The following is a 20,664-nucleotide window of genomic DNA, read 5'->3' as shown; positions in this document are numbered from 1 at the left end:
TTGCAATGTAAAGAGTTTCTCTGCTAGATATCCTTCTTAGCCCTCTAACTTCCTTTTGTTGTTTTTTGATCTCTAGTTGGGGAATTGAGGTGGAAATGGTAGTGAGTGAAGTGAGGAATGAGGTATTTATGGCTACAATGTACTTGGGATATGAATGGACTGGACACTGGACAGGGTGCTGGAGAAGGGGAAGAATCTATGTGGATTAATTCTGGCAAGAACTCAGGTGAGCCTTGGACAAGAGTCTATGGTCCCTAGAAACTTTCTGTATATAATTAGCAACGTGCACTCTTTGATATCAGGGCTGTCCAAAAGCAAAGTTGTTTTGAGAGCTTTTGATGCCTTTTGCCTACTATTTCCTCCAGCTCTCTGTCTTCTAAGCATACAATGGAATCAAACTTCCTGGTCTCTTTGTAGTTGTGGGGGCCATATGGCTTATTTCCAGCCAATGATGTGAAATGAGTAGTAACATTTAATTACAGGGTGTAAGACCCTCCTGAATGCTCTGCCATTGGCATCTGCCAACACCAAAATGGGTAGATGCTTTGTCACCTGGATCCTGGGTGAAGAGATTGGGGAGCAACACCTCTCAGTTACCTGACCTGTGACATACAGGGAATGTGAGTGAGAAACAACTTTATTGTAACAAGCTACTACGGTTTTGGATTGTTACTAAATTAATCTGACCCACACATTCTTAAGAGGGAGGGTATCACTTACAAGGGGATACACGTTGGTTCCCAGAATGGATGAATATTTATAGTATACATACACTTTAAATAAACAGATATATAGCATATCTATGGCTTAGAAATTTCATGGAGGGGATTAAGAAAAAAATGTCTAAAATGAAAGACTCCTTGGGAGGGCGATAATGAAAAATAGGTCTAGTAAACTGATCTAGCTTATCCTGAATGATATAGTTTTAAAAGATATAATCACTGTCTTTTCTGTGTCCCTTCCTGTATCCCCCCCCCACCCTGTCTATGTCCTCTCTAGAACACTTTCAGTTACAAGTTACAAAATGAATATATATTTGAAACTTTTTAGGACAAGTGTATCCTAAATTTTCTCTTCCTTTGTCTCCCTAAGTACTTTTGCATTTTCCAGGCAGATTCTAGATTTTTATTTTTATTTTATTTTATTATTATTTTTAAAGATTTTATTTATTTATTCATGACAGACACACACACACACACACAGAGAGAGAGAGAGAGAGAGAGGCAGAGACCCAGGCAGAGGGAGAAGCAGTCTCCATGCAGGGAGCCTGATGTGGGACTCGATCCCAGGTCTCCAGGATCATACCCCGAGCTGAAGGTGGTGCTAAACAGCTGGGCCACCGGGGCTGCCCGATTCTTGATTCTTAACCTGGAGACAACATTCAGTTTATCCAGGGTTTTTATAGTCTCTTGACTTCTCTTGAGTAGAAGGGTTCTTAAAGTTTTCTCAGTGTTCTTTTGTGGGAGATGAGGAAAGGGTAGCCAGGGTCACCTGGTGTATGGGGAATTTCCAGAGGTTCATCTTGCTTTCAGGAACAGTGAAGAAAGAAATACATTTAATCTTTTGGTTAAGACACTGAGGGCTGTCATTGAGATCTGGCTAGAAGAATGATTTTGAGTTGAAGGAGGAAGTGTTGAACCCGAGCTCTATAAGTAAGTAGAGGAGGCAGATGTCTGTGGGGGCACCCTTGGACAAAATGCCTCCCCAGCTGGAGAACATTTTCTCCTGCAGTATAAAGTTAAGTGAGCCAAATATAAGTGAGCCCCTGTAATGCGAATCTACTGAACAGCCAAATGAGAAATGAGATCCTTCTTCTAAGGTAACATTCTAGATAATGTTCTGGAGATGAGCTGGTTCTCTGATGGACAGAAAAAGTGGTGGAGAGCATTTTAAGAAGATAAAGCCAAGCCAGAGTGTGGGACCATAGTGGTGCCCTTCTGCTTAATCAGGTGATGCTCTGAGGCTGAAATTGACCCCCTTGGCATATAATCATTGTTCAGTAAATATTTATTAAACTAATGCATACATAAGGGAATACCTGTCATCAACTATGATGATTCCCAGGGAAAACAACTCCAAGGACTGTGCTTTCACTACCCTGAAAGCAAGGGTGGACTAATAATTGGAGGAATGGGCATCCCCCCTTCTTTTTTCTCCTCTTTGTCTACTGCTCCCAATAATAGGCATCTTCTCTTTCCTTTTTAAAGAATGCCGGCAATGAAGAGAATGCTTTTATTTTTATTTTTTTATTTTTTTATTTTATTTTTCTTTTTTATTTTTATGTCTTTATTTATTTATTTTATTTTTATTTTTTTAAAGACTTATTTATTTATTTGAGAGAGAGGGTCATGTGCACACATGAGTGAGTAGGGGGAGGGGCAGAGGGAGAGAATCTTTAAGCATATTCCCCACTGAATTTGGAGCTTGACAAGGGGCTTAATCCTGCAACCCATGAGATCATGACCCAAGCAGAAACCAAGAGTCAGATGCTTAACCAACTGTGCCACCCAGGTGCCCCATCTTTTCTTTTTTCAATCTGCCAGGTGTTGAAGATTTCTTTTGAATAGTTCCCATGTATGCTGACTTTAGCTACAATTGGGAGGCTTTCTGAAAAAGCACCTCTATTTTTTATCCTGTTATTCTATAAATCCTCGTTACTCAAGGGTAGTGTGCAGACCAGCAGAATGGGTCTCACCCGAGAGCTTATTAGAAATGCAAAATCTGAGGCCTGGTCCCAGGCCTACCGAATTAGAATCTGCATTTTGTAAGATTCCCAGGTGAATCATATGCAAATGTTTGAGTGGCGCTGCTCTAACTATCAAGACAATGTTTTACCTCTTATAAATAATAAAACCATAAAATAAAGGAAAGATTGTGCATATAAGTAATTGTTCACACCTATGAGCTGGACAAGAAAAGCACTATGTGGAGGGCTGCTTCAGAGACCTCTATCTCCTCCACACAGTGAACCTCTTTGTGCTTCTTCCTAGGGGGTGAGATGCCCCTGTTGGATGTCCTTTTCATGTTGCTGACTACATCAGAAAGAGAGCTGATCCATGTCTTTATGATGACGATATGGTAAAAGGAGGATTTGCCCTTTTCTCCATTTTAAATCCACAGCTGCGCAACTGTTGTTTTTGAAAAGGTTACATACATATCTAATAGAGTATTTCTTAAGAAAAATTAAGGACTCCTTAATACAGAGACATGTGTTTTATTTGGAATACATTTTATTGTCAGAACTTTTCCTTAACTGAACTGCTTACCTGAGCATAAGAACTATTCAGATACCAGGTGTCTTGTTATAGGAATTTAGAAATGCTTGTTATGAACCCATGAAGTGCTTGCTATACTTTATAGCCTTGTGGTTCTCAAACTTGAGCATGCATCAGAATCTTTTGCAGACCTCATTAAGAATAGGTTACTGAGCTCCATCTCCAGAGTTCCTGATCCAGGCAGTCAAGTGGGCCCCAAGAGTTTGCATTTCTAACCATTCCCAGGTGGTACTTTCATGGCTGGTCCCATCCATACTTTGGAGAACCACTGTTATAAAGTTCTTAGAAAATATTGGGTCTCTCTGATTAAAGTGGATGATCTCTGTATGGCCCAAGAGCCTTTGGCTTGATTTCATTTTGATTATTACATTATTGTTTTTTACTGCAACTTTAGGTGGTGAGTACCATCTTGGACCAAGAGAAAAAGCCAACCAGGTATGCTAGAGAAAGAAGACAGATGGCTACTGGGCGACTGACACTCTAGAACTACCATGCCTGCCCAGCCTGCTAGTGGCTGGGCTGTTAGGCTAGAAGTAATCATCTTTCTCATTGACGCCTCTATTATTTTGAGTCCATGACACAGAAGCCCAAATGATATTCTAACTTATGCCAGAGGATACTGTGACTATTCTATCAACTGGAGAGAACCTCTGAAGATTTTTCCAGATATAAAACCATAAAAGAGTCTGGAAAAGCAGTAGAGAAAACATATTCTTTGTTTTGTTGGATTTTTTGTTTTTATGTGTTTGAAAGGAAAAGGTCTCTGAATAAACACTTCCAAAAATAATTATGAGAAAAGGTAAGATGAAGCTGACAGAGAACAAGGCCTTAAGAGGCTTAATGGTAATCCAGATCAAATCTCACAGAAACTGGATCTGAGCACAATGTGTCTGTTATCTATATCGTTTTCAGGTCAAGAGCAATGCTTATGGGGTAAACCTATAGCACTGTCAAAGGAGGCAAATAGTACAGTTTTAGGCACCTTGACTTGAGGAAGGGATTTGAAATAAAGTCTTTCATGATAGCTTTGTGGCTAAAATTTTAAAAATGTGGGTTGGAGTTCACTATGGACATATAGACAGAATTGTGTCTGGTTAATTAACTCTACCTTGAATGTTGCTCAATAGTCCCATTCTAACTAATGTATCATCAAGTTACTTTTGACTATAAATCACAGAAAACCCAGCTAATAGTGACTTAAGCAGTAAGTAAGGACAGTTATTTCTCATAACAAGAACTCTGAAGGTGAGCATAATAGGTATAAGGGAACATAGTAAAAAAGATGTGACTGCTGATCGACCTGTGAGCTGGACCTGGGCACTTGGAGGCTCCTCACCACCCACCCCCCATGCTTGGAATGTGGGTTCTCCTTGCCCTTGCTTCTCAAGGACATAGCCTTGAGATGGTGATGTGGTGTTAAGAACACCTGCACGGTATACATGACTGAGCGCAGTTAGGGCCTCTTTGTAAACTTTTATATTTGGAGGGTGGGTATGGGGATTTATTCATTTTGCTGCTGCCCTAGACAAGACTTCTATGTAAGTTCCCTTTGGTATTATTAAAATTGCCTACCAACCAACATGTAGTAGCCTTTTTCTTTGGTCTCTTCCTTCCATCAGCAGCACACAGGCTTTCAGATTATACCAGATTATACCAGAAAACTCCCCAGAGGATTGTGAACCTATGATAGACTAGTTCAGAAGTTCCTCCATCTTTGTAAAATTGACTCTGCCTTCGTGTTTGTGACTTCATAGTCACAAGATGGCTGTTAAAGCTCCAGGCTTCGCACTGACATTCAAAGGTAGAAGTAATGAAGTAATTGATGTTAAGGGAGCACAATTTGTTGGCTTTGCTTTTTTGTTTGTTTTAATGGGAGCAAAATATTTCCCTATTCCTTCCTCCTCATAGATGTCCCCTTATGTCTCACTAGCAACCATTAGCTATAAGGAAAACTGGAAAATTGGCTTTCTGGCCTTTTTTAGCCTCTATACTTGAAAGAGAGTAAAGAATAGAAAGTTGGGAAAAATGGCTATTGGATGAGTTGACCAATTATGCCTGCCACATTGGGAAAGAGATCTTTGGGGTATTTGTAGGATCCTGCAGTGCTAACAAGAGGAAGCCATTAATTAGCAGCTTGAAAAAAAAAAGGCATGAAAACCATGACTATAGTATTTCCAAATGATACCCGGTGAGGACAGTTCATATCTTAGATGACAGAATTTGTTTTCAGAAATCATATTTGTTCCCAAAGATAAAAACTTTACGTATAGATGGCACGCAATTACCTAAGCACAGAGGCCTACTTGGCTGGGCATGAGTTAATGTGAAAATGCCACTGGGTTTAGACTGGTCACTGATTCCAATATGAGTAACTGAGAGAAAATCTGATGGAATTCACAGAAATAAAAAATACACAAATTATGAGTTATTCAGCTACAGGTAGTCTTTCTCCTTTTATTTTTTGGTCTTTCTTTCTTTCTTTCTTTCTTTCTTTCTTTCTTTCTTTCTTTCTTTCTTTCTTTCTTTCTTTCTTTCGTAGGCTCCACCTGGTAGAGCCCAAGGTGAGGCTGAACTCATGGCTCTGAGATGAAGACCTGAGCTGAGATCAACAGTCCAAGGCTCAAAGGATTGAGCTACCCAGGTGCCCCTTTATCTCTATTTCTAGGATTCATTCATTCATTCAGGATAGCTTCATTGACCATATGCAATGGGCAGGATATAGTGCCCGGCGCTAGAGAAATGGCAATGCAAAGATAGCAAACCATTCAATATGTAGAAAAGGCATTTAATCAGAAAGCATAATCCTACAAAAATTAAAAGTCAAGGAGACTAGGAAGCTGGACAAATGGAGGTTTCGATTTGGCCTTAGGGTTGCAGGAAGATTTCTCTGCAGAAGTAGTAATTCTGCTAAGGCTGGACAGAAAGACACTTGCCTAGCAGATTCACAGGAGGACGCAGGTACAGGCAGAGAAAACTGGCACTTTTGGAAACGCTGGCATGGAGCAGAGCATTCCTGTGTGGTTTCCAGAATGGATCTGAAGGGAGTGTGTGTGGGGGTGTGTGTGTGGGAGGCAGGAAGTTATCTGGAGAGGAGCCTGCAAAATTGTGCCAAGGTGGGTCGTTCACTGCTTTATGGGCCATGCTAAGGACGTTGATCTTTATTTTAAAGGTATTGGAATGCATTGCTTTTCCCTGTGGAAGGATTCCCTGGCTGGTGTGGACAGAAAGAGCTGGAGGGGGCAAAACGGATGCAAAGAAGCTGGCTGATAACTTATTGTACTACTGGCAGCTGGGACTTTGGGACTAGAGAGAAGGAGAGAGATTTAGGGTTTGAAGATGGATTGGGTGTGGGGGGAGGGGGAGGGAGGTTTCAAGACTGACTCCTAGTGTCTGGATTTTGAGAACTGAGCAGATGGCTTTGCACTCTCTGAGAACATGCTGAGCCGAAGGTGTGTGGGAGATGTCGGAGGGGCTCTGTGTGTGCAGTGGGATTTCCAGGCCTGGAGCTCTGCAGTAAGGTCTGGGTGGTCAGGTGCTTACAGACGGGGAGGCATGAGGGTGTGGGCAAGGTTGTTCAGGCAGAGAGCACTGGGAGGGAATAAAAGCAGGCCTAGCCCGGTTCCTAGAGGAACTGACAGACAAGTTTGAGATAAGGAGGAAGACCTGGCAAATGACTCTGAGAAGTGAGATGTCGGGAGGTGGGAGGAAAACCAGGAGGGCCTGGCACTGCCGACACCAGAGAGTGTTGCAAGGAGGGACACATGCACACATGCCCAGTGCATGCTTTACCTGCAGAAAGTTTGGTGGCCTGGAAGGAGCGAGTACCCTCCTTCCTTTCTTCTCATTTGAAATTAAAATACATTCTCCCAAATTAGGTATACTTAATAAATAATGTTTAAAATTCACAATTCTCAGGGTGCCTGGGTAGCTCAGTCTGATAAGAGTCTGCCTTCAGCTAAGGTCGTGATTCTGTTGTCCTGGGATTGAGTCCCACCTTGGGCTTCCTGCTCTGCAGGGGCCTGCTTCTTCCTCTCCCTCTGCCCCCTACTTGTGCTTTCCCTCTCTCTCTCTCTCTCTCTCTCTTTAGAGCTCTCTTTCCCTCTCAAATAAATAAATAGAATCTTAAAAAAAAAAAAATTCCCTATTCTCAATATGTAAATTGTATGAGCTTAACCTTTGACCCTTCTCACTTTGTAAACCACTCAACCTAAATTACGTTTCCGTGATTATTTTTTTCCCCCTCTGTGAGCCAGTGGCCCTGAATAGAAAGCAAGTTTCCAACCCCTCCGTTCTAGAGGTTTGCATTTCAAAAGACCCTACAGCTGCTGGCCCGGTGCTGAGAAGGGTTTGCAGTCAATCCCGCCTTTTCACTTCCTCTGCCCAGGGAACAGCCGGCTGCGCACCAAACGAGGATGGGGTGTTGACCTCCAGTTGGCCCCAATCCACTGTGCATTTCAAAGCAGATTAGGAGACACTTTGAACAAGCCCTCGCCTGCACATCAGGTGTCCTTCCCTCCGCCTTAGGTGGAACTAGAGCTGAGCGCCATGAATTGTTAATGTTGATCTGAAACTGGGTTTTCAATAATTCCTGCCTTGGTCCCTTCTCTGGATGAAAATCACACTCCAGAGGAGGAACAAGGCCGTCCTCAGAGGAGATGTGGATGTGATCGCTGACAAATTAGAGACGAGAAATTTGGGGACAAAATACAAGTTGATTTGGTTATTTTTTCAGGTCACTCATTTTTCATTATAAAGGTGTGTACAAATTATGCCTGACAACGTCCCCCCCTTTTTCGGCTGCTAGGGGTGATTTCTGGCGAGGCATTTGGTCTGGTGTCATTCATATTTTTAGTGGCCATAGTCAAATAATAGCTTTTGTTCGGTGGTGTACAATTTTGGATCCTAAGGCACTTTAAACACACATACACATACACAACTTTGGCTTACTAGACTTTTTATTTTTATATTTATTTATTTTAAGATTTTATTCATGTATTCATTAGAGACACAGAGAGGCAGAGACACCGGCAGAGGGAGAAGCAAGTTTCCTGTGGGGAGCCCGACGTGGGACTCTACCCCAGGACCCTGGGACCACAACCTGAGCTGAAGGCAGGCGCTCAACCACTGAGCTATCCAGGTGCCCCAGGAAACTTTTTATTTATTTTATTTTATTTTATTATTTTATTTTTTTATTTTTAAGATTTATTTATTTTAGACACACACACACACACACACACACACAGAGGCAGAGACACAGGAGGAGGGAGAAGCAGGCTCCATGCCGGGAGCCCCACGCAGGATTCGATCCTGGGACTCCAGGATCGCGCCCTGGGCCAAAGGCAGGCGCCAAACCACTGAGCCACCCAGGGATTCCCCCCCAGGAAACTTTTTATTTTTAATCTCAAACACTTGCTTTGTGTCACTGACTTTCCATGAATTCCTCTCCCCCCCAGCTTCCGGACAGGCCCACCCACCCAGTTTCTTAGGCTGCTGCTTCTTCTGTCATCTGCAACCCTCTTCCCCTTTCCTTGCTACCTGGAGTTCTCTCCAGGCACAGTGACACAGGACAGTGAGAAAAATGATCTACTCCAGCTGGGAAATATTCCCTCGTGATATTTGCAATAGTAAAATTTTAGCCTCATGTCAGGGAGGGAATGGAGCCTACCCCTTGCAGGAAGGAGTTTCTCTTTCCAGCCTGAAAAACGCATGGGCAGAGAGCACACAGAAAGGATGAGGAAAACATTGGATAACCAGGCTTTCCGAATATAATATTGTCAGCACGGGAATACCAAAGTCAGAGGGTTTAAAAGGGCCTTCAGGGGTCATTTAGTGCAATCCCCTGCCTCCAGGCAGGATGGGATCTGAAGTATTTTAGAAAGGTGGTTGTCTGTATCTGATTTTAAACAGCCTTCAGGGAAAAAATTCCACAGCTTCTCTTAGTAAGCAGATCTAATCTATAATAGTAGTGATGAAAATGAGGATGGTAAAAAAAAAAAAAAGAAAAAAAATGAGGATGGTTTACGCAGATATGTCTGATGGCATCACTGTCAATTAATGAAGAACCTATGGGCACAATTGGACTGTTGCACATCTGGTTTTCCAAGTCGATTCCTCTTTTCCAACTGTCTCATTTTAGCCTTCATTTCACAGCCTTGACAGACCAAAGGCCCTTTTTTTCTTGCTCCTAACACAGTTCTCTTGCTGTATTTTAAAGTAGTTTCTTTTTGTTTGGGCCTTAGGGGAGAAGAGGCCAGCTGGCTCCTTTCTGCTCTGGGTTATCTTTTGTAGACAAGAAATTGTTCTTGTTATTTCTGATGTGTCTAAAGTTTGTACTTTATTACATACTCAATAGGATTGGCATTATTAATGGAAATCACAACAAAAAATTAAGATAGAACTGCTCATGATCTTGCCACATCAGTGGCTCAAATATTTCATTTTGAAGGGGTTTCTTCTAGTATCTGCCCATGCGTATATAAAGCTTTCTACATCATTTTTATTAGCTATACCTTCATGTTCTGTTTTTCAAAATTTACCAATTATCAGTTAAGGACTTCCCTTTTCCTCAGAACTATTTTATAAATCAGCAAAATCAAGTCCTGTATTGGTTTTCCCATAACTTACTTACACAACCATTCTCTTCTTGTTTGAGCATTGAAATAATTTCCAATTTTTAAAAACAAAAAACAAAATTTCCAAATTTTAAAAACAAAACAAAATAAAACAAAAACAAAATTTCCAATTTTTAAAAATATTGATGTAATGACAAATAGAACTCCCCTAGCTAGCCCAAAAGAGGTTGGAATAAGCAGACATGAAATGTTATTTATTTATTTTAAAAAATTTTATTTATTTATTCATGAGAGACAGAGAGAGAGAGAGAGAGAGAGGCAGAGACACAGGCAGAGGGAGAAGCAAGCTCCATGCAAGGAGCCTGATGTGGGACTCGATCCTGGGACCTGGGCTAAATTTGGCAGATGCTCAACTGCTGAGCCACCCAAACATCCTCAGACATGGAATTTTACATAGCTATTCTAAATATGTTTAAGAATCTAGTGGCAAAGGGGCACCTGGGTGGCTCAGTGGTTGAGCATCTGTCTTGGACTCGGTTTGTGATCCTGGGGTCCTGGGATCGAGTCCCACATATGGCTCCCTTTATGGAGCCTGCTTCTCTCTCTGCCTATGTCTTTGCCTCTCTCTCTCTCTCTGTGTGTGTGTGTTTCTCATGAATAAATAAAACCTTTAAAAAAAAGAATCTAGTGGAAAAGATAGGTAGCATGTGTAAACAAGTAGTTTACACAATAAGACACCAAGGAAAATGTTAAAAGGAATCAAATGGAAATGCTAGAACTGAAAAATATCTATCAGGATCACTTATCATAAGTGAATTAGAAAGCATCAGCGAACATGGAGACAAGTTAACAGAGATTATACAAGCTGGAAACAAAGAAGAAATAAGTATAAAAAACTAAAAGGAAAAAAAAAAACAAAAAACAAAAAACAAAACTAAAAGGTACATCTGAGACCTTACGGAAACCATCAAATGATCTAACATGTACAGAAGGAGACCCAGAGAGACAGAGAATGGGTATTAGAAATATTTAAAGAGATGATGGACATGAGTTTTTCCAAACTGATGAAATAGAATGACCCATAGTTTCTAAGAAACTCAATGAACTCCAAGCAGGAAAAATTCGAAAGAAACCATAGGCAAACAGTCAATTTCTGAAAAACAAAGAGAGAGAGAAAATTTGTAAAATTGACATAAAGAAAAGAAACAGAACTTATAGAATAATGGTGGATTTTTCACCAGGAATAATGTGCATAATATATACATATATCTATATACACACATATATATTCTGTAAAAGATTATTGACCACTTAAAACACAGTAAGAAAAATGTTATGATATATGGAAGATATAAAATTAACTTATGTGCCAAGTTCACAAAGGCCAGGAGAGGCAAATACAACCTGAATTACTCCTAAGGTAGTTTGACATTATTTTACCATGATAACCTGAGATTCGCATTTAAATTTCTACTTTAATCGCTAAAAAGTAATACAAAATATGTATTTTTTAAATGGAAGCAATAACATGGAATACTAAAAAACAACAACAAAACAAAACGTGATTAACCCAAAAGGTAGGAAATTAGTAAGAGGAAAAAAGAGATGGGAGACACAAGAAAAAATATGAAGATGCTACCTTAAATTCTACCATAGCAATAATGACATTGAATGTAAATGGATGAAAAATGTTCTACATAAAAGGCAAAGAATCTTAGATTACATAAAGAAGCAAGAGCCAATGATATGCTGTTTACATGAGGCAAACTTTATTAAAAAAATAAAAAGTTGATAGAGGGTGGGCACCCGTATACTACGTAAACAGTAAGCATAAGAAAGCTGGTCTGGTTTTATTACTATCAGAAAAATAGACTTCATTGCGAGGAATACTACCAAAAAAAGAGGGAAACTTCATAATGATGATGAAAGGGTCAGTTAGAACAATCCTAGAAGTGTATGCATCTAATGACAGAACACCAAAATACTCGAAGCAAAATTGATAGCACTAAAGGGAGAAACAGACAAATCTGCTGTCATGAAGGTTATTGAAAAGTCTTGCAAGACCCTTGTATTCCCAACTCATCCAACTCACATAGGGACACTCCCAGACTGACCAAAATTTCTGGGACTTTCTCAGGTGGCTCGTGCCTCTGGAGCTATGAGAGAAGAGGAGCTTTGGCCTGTGACATGAGTAGATGAGCCTTCACTACAGAGCAGTCCTGGAAGCGATCACACCATGGAAAGATATGAACACTCAGACCTGCCACTTGCCAGGTGAGACCTCTACACTCAGCTATGAAGAACCTTTCATTCCCTAGTGATGATGATTTATTGGTGCACCATGATGTAAATAATGTGGAACACTATGGTTTGTCATTTTGTTCTCCCTGCCCTTCCCTGCCTCCTTCCCACTGACTTATATTCCAAGTGGAACTTTCTATGGTGCCACTGGGAGTCAGAGCCACTAGGCCCTAGTGGCTCTGACAATTTGGGGCTATTCTCTGGCAGCTGCTGGTGCCATATTGGGCCTGCTGTTGGATGCAAAGCTCTTCCCCAGGCCATTCTGGAAATGCTAGACAGGTCTGAGGGCCCTCCTTGAAGGTAGGAGTTTGGTCCAGCCCTTAGTGGTGCTACCCGTTACCCAGAAGGTGGTGATATGGGCTTTCTTGTAGACAAAAGACAATTTGTAGGGAGAAAGAACCTGGTATAATTTTTAAGAAAAAGTAAAATTTCTGAGTTCAGGAATTTTAAGAGAGATTATGAAGCACTAGAGTCCCTTTTGAATGAGGCCAGCCTTAAGACCAAGTTATCAAAAATGCTGAGCCTGGAGGCAAATAATAAAAAATGGAAAATGCTCATTCTTGAGGTAAAAATAGACTTGTCAGTAAAAGAGTAAAGGCAAGAGAAATCGAAATGTCCGGGGTGAGGGGTGATGAGGGTCACATCACAAGGATGCTCTGTCACTAGCAGATGAATCGGAAGCCATTCAGTACCAAGTGGCTGAGGCCAAGACAGTTGTAAAGTTCTGTTAGAACGGCAAAGAACAACTAAATGACAGCATTAAAAATAAGTGTGGATGAAAATGCCTATCTTCAGGAAAGCATTAGATGACTTTCGTATCAAAGGTTTAAAAGGATGGAAAGAGTAAAAAACCCAGTGAACAGAAACAAAAAAGGAGCAGTCCTCAAACTTTTTGGTATCAGGACCCTTTCCATTCTTAAAAATTATTGAGGACCCCAAAGGGCTTTTGCTTACCTGGGTCATATCTCTTGATATTTACTGTATCAGAAATTATAATGGGAAAAATTTAAGGATGATATTTATATGTTATTGTGTTTTTCAAAACAATTAATTATACAATTATTTGTGATTTATTATCACAAACCTCTTGCATTTTAAAAATCACATTTTAAAGAAAAATTGACAATCTTTTCAAAAAATTGGAAAAATGAGATTAATGTTATCCTATATATTTACAATTTTTTTTGTAAAAGTCTGGCTTAATGGAAGAAGACTGGATTATGTCCATTTCTGCATTCAGTATGTTGCAGTGTGTTGCCATAACTCAAGGATATGAAGAAAATCCTGTCTTAAACAAATACTTAGTTAGAAAAGGGAGGAGTATGTTCATGACCTTTTTAGATAATTGTGGATGTACTTTTTTGTTAGTATATAAAGCTTGACCATTGTTTGTGAAAGGTAGTTGCCATGTGGAATGTGATACCATATCAGTGAAATTTTCATGCTCTGTTACATTCAAATTAATTGGTATATCTTGCACTTTGAATAGATTATTATTATTATTATTATTAATTATTATTTTTTTACTTATGCATGATTTTGTGACATCATGTATTGGCCATTTCAAAGATATTGGTTCACCGACTTATTTGAATCTTCCAAATGTTAACATATTTCATTATAAAATATCAAAATATTATGCTTGTTAATAACACCACTGATTTAATCAGAAAAGGCTTTTTAGGTATTGGGAAGCTGTCAAGCTCATGTAACAGAGGCAATTTTTTCCCCCCGAAATTGTAATATTCATTTGAAAACTTGAATTTTATCAATGACAAAAAATACTGTCAGTTGTTTTCCTGGAAGTGACAGACTCACTTTATTTATTTTCAAGAAAGTGTCTGCCAAATACCTAAATCTATATAGCTTGTCAGTTTTCCTATGTAAAAATAGTGTTCTTTGAAAAAAGTGGCTAGTTCAGCTTGCAACTCAATCAGTTGCATACATGCTTTCCCTCCAGATAATCATTTTACTTCAGCATGAAGTCAAAGTGTTTTATGTTTTGTTCCCATTTTGTTCAAGATATTAGAACAATATGTATCAAAGGATCACATTTTAATAAAATCTGTAGGTTTTGTTTCTGCTTCATCAAGTCCGTACTTAAGTGGAGCTGGCTTTAAAAAAAAATTGTTTTAACCCCAAATTGCAAGGTGATAAAGAATACAATTTGGTGCCTTTACCTTGACTTATATTGGAATGGCACCGGTTTTACCCATCATTGTTTCTGCATCTCAATGCAAACATCAAAAAAAGAAATAATGTCTTAGTTTATTATAAAAATAGTTTTGACCTCGTGGCCTCTCTAAAGTAGTCTTGAGGACCCTCCAGGGGTCCACAGATCATACTTTCAGAACCACTGCTCTAAATCATGGGTGGAAAAAGTTCTACATGAGAAGGAACATCAAATCAAGACTCTGGCTATATGGCAGCTGAAGATGGCAGTTTGGGCTGCTGTCCGTGGAAAAGATAGCAGGGATGATCCATGACCAGTCAATGTGAGCTTTGAGGAAACTAATTAATGCTGCCAAACTGAATGCTTCCTTATAAACCCTGGAAATAGAAAATAGCCAACAGCCTTTCCTCCCCATGTGCAAGAAAGAGTTTACTCTTTTGCTTCAGACATTACTCATGTTTCTGCACCAGTAAGACTCACAGGTTTTAATGTTCTTGGTGGTTTTTTTGTTTGTTTGTTTGTTTTTTTAGGGAGAAGTTGGTGCAGGTCTTTAAAAATAGGGCCTGATAGGACCCATCCTGAAGATGCTGTTGGTAATTTAGGTCATCCTGATATATCTTTACCACTTGCAGGTGAAAGTGCAGACTTTTCCTCTCAACCACAATATCCAGTTGAAGATTCTATGCTGGGAATGAACCATGGGACTTTATTATGAACCTGTGTGAAGTCCTAAAACTACTTCCCACAGGGGATTTTCCTGGCCCTTTATCCTCCACTGGTGCTGAGGAACATCTACCCACCGAGAAATTTCCTTGTGACTCCTGCCAAGAACTGAATTTCCCCCCTCCTGCAAAGGGGGTGAGTTCTTGAGGGCTGACTCAGCCTTCCAAAGAGCCTCTTTCTGTCTAAACCAGGACATTCATGCTAATAATGTTTCTGTCACTTTCTTAAAGACATTTTGAATTCTTATTTAGTTTAACAGCTGTTGTTTAAGTGATTGTGCATTTGTTCAAATTGAAGCTTGATAGAATTCTTAGGGTAGTATTTTGTAAGTAGTGGAGTTGTTTTATAAATTAGAATCTTATGAATGAATTATTTCCATTTTATTGCACTCTCTAGGTAGTAGATTTGTATTTTGACTTGATTAACCAGTCCAGCAAAACACCAGCTATAATAGGCATTCTGCATGAGCAACTATACACATTTAAAGTTGTGAAGGCCATTTTTCTTTGCTGAGAATTAGATGTTCTGTTATAGTATTGAGAACATTGTGAAAGTTGTTTGAAGTTTCCTGAATAAATTTTCATTGGTTTTAAAAAGTAGCATATAAACAAATAAAGTGGTATCAAAGAATTTTTTTTTTGTTTCAGAGTTGGAACTGGGGTGAAAGTCTTAAGTGCCCGAGCATCTAAAGTTGTCACATCACCCACGTGTTCCATCCTAAAGAGAGATCCAAAAAACTAACTCTACCCTGCAGAACTAGCTCATCACTTATCTCTATTCTATATTTATGGGAAGGCAGAGGAATTGGGGATGTTACTAGTGAGAGTCTGTGGAGAACTGAAGGAGTGCTGTTTCTTCTCATTCCTCTTCCCCTACACCTTAAGCCAAGTGAGGGGGGCTCAACGGAACTCCTGGAGGCATGTCCTGTATTGGGGAACACAGACAGGTGTCTGGTCCATACCTAAAAATATCTACAGGTGAGAGGCTAATTATAGCTTTGCTTGAGGTCAGGGCATTGAGAGGGTGGCTGCAGGAGCAAAGGGCACTTTCAGTGGTAGTTGGAGCAAGGGTGACTTTTGGAAGGTCACTGAACTTGTTTTGAAACATTGTGCCCAAGAGGGATGCCTGTGCCAAAGTGCTAACCCCAAAGCAAGAGTTTGTGCTCAACTCAAACAAGGTAGTGGGAGGCCACTAAGTGGGGAGCTCTCCTCCCAAAGGGACCAAAGAGAAAGGGTGACTAGTTTTGAGGTATCTGCCCACTTCCACAGCTCTGACCCCAGATTTACATTAGTCAAGTAAGACTTTTCACCCCCTTTACTTCTCTTCCTTAGCCCCCATCCTGAACAAGGAACAGATGAAGGAAATAAAACAAAGGATAGAAAAACCTGTCTCCCTTCCTCCCTGCCCACCACTGCCTCTCAATCTTTATTACAGGTTTCTAAGCTCAGATAGGACCAAGAGGTTTAAATTAAATGAGATTAAAGTCTTGATTCAGATTTTAAAGATTTTATTCATTTATTTGAGAGAGAGAGAAGGAGACAGAGCACACAAGCAGAGGGAGGGACAGATGGAGAAGGAGAAACAGACTCCCTGCTGAGCCAATGCAGCTTGATCCCAGGACACTGGGATCCTGACCTGAGCTGAAGGCAGATGCTTAACTGACTGAGCCACCCAGGTGATCAGCCACCTCTAATTCAGATTTTATTAAACATTTTAATACCGCCAAATAAGAAAGTTTTTAAATTTAATACTTTAAAGTGACTGAAAAGGCTGTAGGATCTGTTTTAAATATCATCCAACTAAAAACAAATGTTTTAAAAGGCAGATATTTTGATATTTTACTCTCACTAGGTTTGGACTGTTAAATATGTTCATTACAATACTGATGAATATTCTTGGGCATGCACTTTTATTCTCTGTTGGAGCAATTTCCTTAAGATGGGTGTCAGGTGTGGAGTAATTGGTCAAAGGTTATGAACATCATTATGGTTTCAGATAAGCAATTGTTAAATTGACAACCCATGTTTACCAATATAAACAGCCACTAGCAACATAGGAAAAAATCAATTTCTTGCCAAACTTCATTGAACTGCCACCACCCTTGTGAGATATCTCAAGTCAGGGTCATGATAATATAATGTAGAAAGTAGAATAGTGTTCAGAGCTTCTAGTTTTCACTTTGTACCTATGACTCTTCTCTTTGGGGAAAAACATACTAATGTTCATGCAGATTTTGTTTTGCAAAAACAAAAATATGTTTATATAGTACATATTTGTATTCACTTTGTTGTATTTTCCCACATCCATACACCAGTTCTGCCTTAATGGGTGTTCCAATTTCTTCTAATAAAGATAATAATATACATTAAAAATTCAACACTGAGGAAAGATCACATTAAATTTCTCATAATTAATTAATTAATTGATTGATTTTACAAACATTGTAGTCTTTTTTCCCCTCTTCCTCCCTCTTTTTTCTTTATTATTGCATTCTATATTGTACATTCATTTCAGGGTACTGTGTTGTGCCATGTGGCATTCATTTATTTAATATATAGATACTGTATATACAGGCTTGAATTAGAAAGCAAACAAACATAGCATCTGCCCCCTGGAGTTTCCATCCTACTGGAGTTCTCTTTCACTTTCTACTTTGCCTTCTAAAGGTAAGCTTAATACTTAAACCTAAAACTTTGGCCCTTAATTAATAGTGATCTTCCTAGTAGCCAACACAACGTGGGAAAATTAATTAGAAACATAGGTTACAGTTGCTGAGGAAATGCACAGTTATTCACAGTTCTGGGGATGGAGAGAATTTTTCCTGTGAATCTTCATTAAAGAGATACCTTATGATGCAGAGAACAGTGTTCTCCACATTATCTCATTAGTTCAAATGAAATTTCGTAGCACTGTTTTCTATTATGTTTTTCAAAACAGATCAATGACCTAATGCCAAACACAATACAGAAAAATATCTTCTCTAAGGAGTACAAAGCTTGTGGACTAGGCACACAGCTTTCTGTCTTAACCAGGTGACATGATTTAGAGAGTCCAGAGTCTAAATTTCAGATACTAGAAGTATACAAGGACCACACAGATTTCCTGGAATCATCCATTAACAATATCTTGTACAACAGAACTTTCTGTGAGAATAGGGTAGCAGGGTGGTTTGAGAGTATACTTCATGATGAGTGTAGTTATTCTATGTCACTAATTTATAATGCCTAAGGATATTTTAATAGTCTCTGCAATGTGTTAGACACTGTACTAGGAACTTGGTGTAGGGAGGTGGATTAGATGCAACCCTACCCTACCACATTGCTCATAGTCTCAAAGGGAACCAAGATTTATACACAAAATATAAGATACTAAACTTCAAGGGCCATAAAAAGAGTTCATATAAAGGGCAATTCATTCCTTCATTTAACAAATACTTATTGAGTGCCTAGTATTGCCAGGTACTGTGCTAAGTGTTGGTGATACAAACTGTTTAACAAGAGGCCTACCAACAAAATTTTAGAAATGAAAAAAAGTGTCATTTATAAAAGCACCCAAATTATCAAATACCTGTTCGTAAATCTAACATTAGACATGAAATATCTTTACAAACATTGTACAGAGAAATGAAAAAAAGACCTAAATAAGTGGAAAGATATACTATGTTCATGGATTGGAGAACTCAGTATTGTTAAATCTCAATATTCACCAAATTGATTTAAGTTTTATGCAAACTCAATCAAAATTATATTGGTTGCAAATTCATCAAAATATCTACAGCTTTTTGTATGTAAAAAGCAACTGTATTAGAGACTTTTGTAAACATTGATAAGCTGATTCTAAAGTTTGTATGGAAATACAAGAAACTTAGAAGAGCTGCAGTAAGAACATTGAGCCCCAAAGATCCCTGCACCTTAATCTCTCAATCAGTAAATGTTATATAGCAGAAGGACTTTGTAGGTATATTTATGCTATGGACTTTAAAACAGGGAGGTTATCCTAGATTATCTGGTTGGGTCCAATTGAATCATATGAGCCATTGAAAGCAAAGGACTTTCTTTGGTTGGAGGCAGAAGAGAGACAACAAGAAAATTAGAGAATTTGAAATACGAGGTGTCAATGTGCATTGCTGGTTTAAATGTAGAGGAGGCTACCTGAGAAGGAATGCAGGTGGCCTTAAAGAACTCACAGAGGCTCCTTGCTGATAGCAAGCAAGGAAACCAAGACCTCAGTCTTACAGCCATAAAGAACAGAATTCAGCCAACAACCTGAAGGAATCTGAAAGAAGATTGTCTCTGAGAAAGTGCAAATACAAGCTGAGGCTGGCTGATGTCTTGGTTTGGCCCAGAGGACAATCTAAGCCTCTTCAGACCTCTGCTCTACAGAACTGTGAAACAATTAAATTGTATTGTTTTAAGCTGCTAAGTTTGTGGTAAACTGTTATGGCAGCAATAGAAAACTAATACAATACCAAAGGCAATCTCAAGAACAAAGGTGGAGGACTTATGCTCCAGAAATAAAAATTCCTACCTTCTTGGAATCTATACTATAATGCAATGAGACTTTAAGGAGGAGAGGGTATTGTATTTATCAAAAATTGTCATGAATTATGTCAGATATTTGCTCAGTAGGGCACTTCCCAGTTTCAATTCTTGCTATTTCCTTAATGGGCACCACTTATTTTCACTTTGCCAATACCATTGGTCCAAATAGAGTGTCTTTCTTTCTCCCCCTGTCCTACCTAAATTCTCCTAATGATTCCAGGTTACAAACTCCATAAAAAAACAATAACAAGGAGAACAACAACAAAATGAAATTTCTTTGAATATTTTGGACCAGATTGATCACATTCTTTTTTGAACTCTTATTATAGTCACAAAATGATAGAGGTAAGCACTTAATTATTCTGTCTCACAGGTGTTAATGTAATCAATCTATTTTGTGGTACCCTTTCAGTCCTCACTCTCATGTTTAAGAACTGTCCCTTTCTTCCCTACATATTTCCAGATGAAAGAATGGCTTCTGAGACCACGTTTGTACCTTATGACTCTTTTCCTCTCTGGCCACAACTGATTGAGTTGGAATGGACCCCAGGCTCAGGATTGGGGCTGATTTGATTCTCTGGAGAAATTGAACCAAGTACCCCAGAGACAGGATGTGGTAGTGTGTTACTTAGTGGCATCCAATATACTACACCTCCTAAATAGGTGGGTTAAGTATGCACACCCTTGTGCAGTCCCCTCCCTGTGAATCTTGGCTTTAACCAAAAGAATGCCACAGAAGTGATACTGCGCCAATTTTACTACAATGACCATGTGTTCACGCTTATAATTAGAAAAGACATTAAATTGTAAAATGGAGCTAATGGCACCACAGAGTTGTTATGAGAATTAAATGAACTTATGTTCATGGAGTGCCTTGCCTGGTGCTTGCTACATGCCTGATAGCTAATTGGGGCATTAAACTGTGAGTTGCATTTCCCAAGTTAATATTTGGAGACTGATGGCTTTCTGAATTGTTCTTCAAGTGGTGTGGTTATTGAGTGCTCAATTCCCTTAGACAGAATATGGTTATGTGCGCCATAGCTGCTAAGAAATTGGTTGGAGTCTGTGGCCCCAGAGAA

The 20,664-nt window shown here is 39.3% G+C and overlaps 1 long non-coding RNA gene across 2 annotated transcripts; it reads left to right on the top strand.

The window, feature by feature from the left end:
- The first annotated feature begins 2,969 nt into the window (after positions 1-2,969).
- Positions 2,970-15,515, top strand: LOC140614493 (uncharacterized). Of its 2 annotated transcripts, XR_012015348.1 has the most exons (5): positions 2,970-3,078; positions 3,670-3,710; positions 8,279-8,412; positions 11,985-12,121; positions 14,954-15,515. It is a non-coding gene; the product is annotated as an uncharacterized lncRNA (long non-coding RNA). The 2 variants fall into 2 exon arrangements; XR_012015347.1 differs by lacking the exons at positions 2,970-3,078; positions 3,670-3,710 and adding an exon at positions 5,808-5,916.
- The last annotated feature ends 5,149 nt before the right edge of the window (positions 15,516-20,664 follow it).

Source organism: Canis lupus, chromosome 22, assembly GCF_048164855.1.
Source record: "Canis lupus baileyi chromosome 22, mCanLup2.hap1, whole genome shotgun sequence".
NCBI classification, from domain to species: Eukaryota; Metazoa; Chordata; class Mammalia; order Carnivora; family Canidae; genus Canis; species Canis lupus.
Note: the sequence above shows the minus strand (reverse complement) of the source record. Positions and strands in the feature narration are given on the sequence as shown.